The sequence below is a fragment of the Apium graveolens genome, chromosome 6, assembly GCF_009905375.1.
Source record: "Apium graveolens cultivar Ventura chromosome 6, ASM990537v1, whole genome shotgun sequence".
NCBI lineage: Eukaryota > Viridiplantae > Streptophyta > Magnoliopsida > Apiales > Apiaceae > Apium > Apium graveolens.
This window is the reverse complement of record NC_133652.1, coordinates 629,522-635,256: the sequence shown is the minus strand read 5'-3', so window position 1 is coordinate 635,256 and position 5,735 is coordinate 629,522. Positions and strand designations below refer to the sequence as shown.

The window sequence follows — 5,735 nt, the reverse complement described above, 5'->3', positions numbered from 1 at the left end:
TAAATGCTTATAGGTGAAGATGATGAAGAACCGGTACTCAAGACTCCTCTCACACACATGGTAAGTTATTTTGTACATCTCATTCACTCTCTTCTCACATGTATCATCTACTGCTTCAGTTTTAGGAGAATTTATCGTATATTTAACATTTTCTATTATGTGAAAATTTATCGTAAAGATTAAGTATATGCTTTAGGAGAAACACAGTTACATTGTATAATCAGTGGACCGTAGTTATTTGCACATCTGAAATGCAATGAGATATACCGACGGTCATCACTTGTTTAACTTGTACATGGTCTGTTTATAGCATCTCTAAAATCATATGATCTGCAGTAAATTACAGAAGTTAGAAAACAAACATTAGCTGTTTGTGTGGAGACTGATCAACAGTGTCCTAAGAAAATTAATACCTGTATATATGAGTAGTCTTTAGGGTCTAGCACATCCCTAGAATCATATAATTTGCAGTAGACTTAAGTAAATACATTAGCTGTTGGTGGAGACTTAATGGTGTCCTAAATCCTAATTAAGAAAATAAATACGAGTACGAATAGTCTTTAGAGCTTGCAGAAAAAGGAGTACATATCTAAAAACTCCATTCACTCGATATGCATCTCATAGAATATCAATTCTACATGTAGCAAAAGGAGTACATATCTAGAAACACCACCAATCAATATTAATCTTCAAAGAGAATGTTTCACTTATACACTGTGGAGTTTGAACTCTACCGGTATACTATTACGCAAGAAAAATCGAACTAAAGCTTATTGCATTTATAGATAAAAATTATGCTTTATTTAATAGATATACATTACTTGTTCTTAGGTCATGGACAATCTTGGCCATTGTTTAAATTATATGTCTGATGATCCACACGTGTTGAAGTTCACAAGCACTAATTATAAGAAGCAAAAAGTTGTCGAACACACAAAGTCAACAACTTATAGAACCCGCGAGAAGCCGATGATAGGCTTTGGAGTTCCTAATGCCACCGAGTACAATAGTTAAAGAAGACATCGAAGTAGAAGGGAGAGGGCCTCCTTATTTCTACTTCGAGAACGTGGCCTATGCACTGCAAGGGGTGTGGCTAACCATCAGAAAAGAACTTTACGACATTGAACCGGAATTCGTGGACTCGCTACACGTGTGCAGCAACAAGGAAAAGAGGTTACATCCATAACCTCCCGATGGATGACAGGTTGCAGATTCCTCCTATCCCTCCGTCCACAATACAAGAATCCCTTCCTTCCACAAAAGAATGGTGGCCGCAATGGGATGACAGAACCAAATTAAACTGCATTGTAACTCGTCATGCAAGTGCATCAGATGTACAGAGAATAAATGAAGAGCTTCATAGTTCAGGACCAGACCCTAACAAAAACATCAGAGAAAATGTGATCCGAGAACGCAGAAGGAGAAACTTGGTCTGGCTTGGTAAGAACACTGTTGATTTTCTTCAGCCTGTCCAAATAGAGGCAATAATGGGATTCCCCCAGGGCCATACAAGAGTAGCCTGCAAAACTACTCAATACAAATGCCTTGGAAATGCGTTTCAGGTACGCAATGCAGAAAAAAAACTTATCAATTTCATTTATTTCTTAGATGAATATGTTCTTAATAATTATTCACAAATAAATTATGTTAGGGTGACACAGTGGCCTATCATCTTTCTGTGTTAAACAAATTATTTCCCAAGGGCATTAGAGTCCTTTCATTGTTCTCTGGCATTGGTGGAGCCGAAGTTGCTTTACACCGTCTTGGAATACCACTGAACTTTGTTGTCTCCGTCGAAAATTCCAAGGATTGTACACGGATCCTGAAAAATTGGTGGAGACAAAGTGAACAAAAGGGCCGGCTGATTCACATTTCTGATGTGAAAAAGGTAACAAGTCATAAGCTGATGCAATGGATGAAAGAGGCCGGTAGATTCGATCTGGTTATAGGGGGAAGCCCATGCAACAACCTTGCTGGGAAAAATTTGAAGACAAGAACTGGCCTGGCTGGTGAACAGTCTTCATTGTTCTATGAGTATACGCGGATTCTTGGGCTAGTCAGAACTTTGAAGCATAGCCCATAATGCAATATAAGACGAAAATTTGTTATTGAATATTGATATAGCAGATTTTTTTATTTTTCTGGGTTGAGTTATTGTCTCCTTGTTTTTGATTGCAAAAATTAGATTAGATATAAACAATTTTAATTGCATATTTATATATTGTTAACCATTTTAGTCCTGATTTTGCATAGAACCCACAAAGTCATATAGGAAAAAAGTTAAATAACTAATATTGATTTTGTGGACCTTATTAATTTTTTAAGTTGTTAACGTGTCCTTGATTTTCTATGCAAAAGTTAGAGTAGCTAACCATTTTAATAGCATATATAACTTTAAAATTACTAAATAAATTGAAGTTGGAGGATATGTTAATTGTTTAATTATGACATATATAACTGATAAATTTTTTTAGTTTGAACATTTTAATGATTTAAACAATTTTTATTAAATCAAAACTTGTCAACTTTTATGAGACTTATAATTTGACAAAATTACAATTGCAAGTTTATCAAAGAATCAGGCTAGTTTCTTTCCAACTAACTGTAATTTGGTGCATCCATCAATCTCTTTACTTCTATAACATTTGTAGCCAAGGTCTGAGAGAGAAACTTCTCTAACATTTGTACCCATTGGGCTAACTGATATTGTGTTAATTTTGGAGCAGAAAAATGACTAGTAATGCTATAATGTAAAAAGTTTAGAATTAAGTAAACTTCCACTATTATTATTATTATTATTATTATTATTATTATTATTATTATTGTTATTATTATTATTATTATAATTATAATAATAATTATTATTATTATAATTATTATTATTATTATTATTATTATGATTTTTGTTGTTGTTGTTGTTGTTATTAATGTTGTTGTTGTTATTATTATTATTATTATTATTATTATTTTTATTTTTATTGCTATTGTTATAATAATAATAATAATAATTATTATTATTATTATAATTATTATTATTATTCTGATATGAACTTATGTATTTAATTTCAAACTTAACTAGCTTAGAACACGCGTGCTCCATTCGTATTTTATATTTTTATTTATATTAAGATAATAAGTAGTTGATGCGATTTTAAATAAATGTAAAAATTTGATGTAGTTGGTGTGATTCAAACATGAAAATATTAATTATTTATGTTTTAGGTACTATACTATGATCAAAATATTATATTTTCATTTAAAAGATCTAACAGTTTTGAATAATAGAGATAATAAAAAATGGATAGCAAAACCAAGAGTTTGAACCAAATTACCAGTAGTTAGGATAAATTATATACATAAATAATATAAATATATGTTGTTGGAGGGATTTGAACTGTCCTTAAGATAATAAGTAGTTGATGCGAATTTAAATAAATGTAAAAATTTGATGTAGTTGGTGTGATTCAAACATGAAAATATTAATTATTTATGTTTTAGGTACTATACTATGATCAAAATATTATATTTTCATTTAAAAGATCTAACAGTTTTGAATAATAGAGATAATAAAAAATGGATAGCAAAACCAAGAGTTTGAACCAAATTACCAGTAGTTAGGATAAATTATATACATAAATAATATAAATGTAGGTTGTTGGAGGGATTTGAAGTGTCCTATGGCCTTAGGAAATGCATGGTTTTAATATTTAGTTCTAAAGATCCCATAATTTGATTAAAAAATTTTGATGGTCATGATTGCAAGAAGAGTAATGCTAGAGGGACAAAACATTGTTACAAAAAATTGTCACAAAATGATATTGCATGGGTGATGTGACACAATGAAAAAATTCAATTGGTTCTATTAATGTAAGTGCAGGGGTCCATTTATATTTAGCCAACCAACATGTGACATGTGGCATTTGTAACTATTTTAGTAACTCATTTTGTACCTCTAGCATTTTCCTTGCAAGAATAACCAAACCAACAAAAATTTGGGTATACCAAACTATACCCATTCCCTTTATTAGATTATGTGTTGGTATCATAATCGAAGTGGTTTTAGTTTAGTTCTTCTTTACCACCTTAACGACAAATACCAAATAATCTTTTTATCTATTTAGTATTGGGTGTTTATATTATAAAAAAAGTGGTTTTAGTTTTGTTTTTTTTATCACCTTTATAGCAAATATTAAATAATCTTGACCATTGATGTTAATTTTAATCTAACTATCAGTATGCTTTATGCGGTTGTACAGCCAACCAAATATCTTTCTTATACTACTTATATCACTACAAGATAACATGACAAAATCGACCGTGAAAAACAGTCGATTAAGAGTCAAAACAGTCGGCTAAAATAGTCAAAACCGACCATAGGGCATGGTCGGTTTTAGCCTGGTCGGTTATAACTTTTGGTCGGGTTTTTCTGCAGTCCTTGTATACCAAACCAAATCTTTACACAAACCAATCACAAATCCAATTCAATCACAACCAAACAACCAAACAACAATGATAATCATTAAACTATACTACTCAAAATTATTCGCAAAAACTAGTAAATTTCACAATTAAACCATAGTAATTAAATCCAACACAAACATTCACAAACTCCAATAACCGGAGGATTAAACCGTATTATTACATCATTATAATCAATCCTAAATAACCGACAAAGTATCAAACCATCACAACATATTATATTACATCCCATAAGCATCAAATTACAATAGCTTAAAACCGATCAATGTAATTTAATCCGACAAATCAACATCGGACGATCCACCACCATCACCGCCGCCATCACCACCGCCACCATCAAAGTCCTCGTCATCGGAGGTCTCATCCTCGGACGTTTAATCCTTATCGACTTCCATAGCACGCCGATTGTTTTACTAGATACACTGGTTTAATTAAACTAGTTAAAAAGAAGAAACAAAATTTATATGTGAATGAAATAAATAAATAAACAAGAAGGTCAAAAATTATTCCTCCGCAACACGATTTTCCGTCTTTTGAGCGATATCTTCAATCAAGGAGCCCACGTTATGCACGATCTCGCCACCGATAAGGTAATTCAATTTCAACATTTGGCTATGATCGGAGGATGGATCCGAGGCCTCGAGAGCGGTACGTGCGAATGTAGCTATCTCCACATCGGAAAGTTGGCGAGCAAACCGATTTGGATTAGCACGGATCTCCGTAAGCACATTCATCACGATGGCAAGATATACATTATCGGGGATGGCTTCACGTTGTCTCGGAGCGGATGAGGATGAGTCGGCTTCATTCCGTGTGGAATTTCGGTACCGGGTAGCAAGTGTAGGCAAGAGATCGGTGGCCCGAGCATTGGGGAACCCCACCACATAATTCTTTTTTGGCCTTGTACCTTGGGGGACCTCCAAGGCTTCCATCCACCAATCCCACGACTCATCCCGATCACCCGTTTGTGTAAACTCTACGGGCATGCGCTCGAGAATGACGGCATATCATTCCTACAAATTCATTTAAAACAATTAACGATGCATTTAAAATCAAATAAAAATACATATAAAATCACATATAAAAATGCATTTAAAATCACATAAATACATATACAATTACATATTAATGATGCATTTAAAATCACATAAAAATGCATATAAAATCACATATAAAAATGCATTTAAAATCACATAAATACATATAAAATCAAATATTAATGATGTATTTAAAATCATATAAAAATGCATATAAAA

General features: G+C 32.5%; 1 pseudogene; it reads left to right on the top strand.

Annotated features, from left to right (window-relative positions):
- Positions 1-991: 991 nt before the first annotated feature.
- Positions 992-2,083, top strand: LOC141668980 (DNA (cytosine-5)-methyltransferase DRM2-like; annotated as a pseudogene).
- The last annotated feature ends 3,652 nt before the right edge of the window (positions 2,084-5,735 follow it).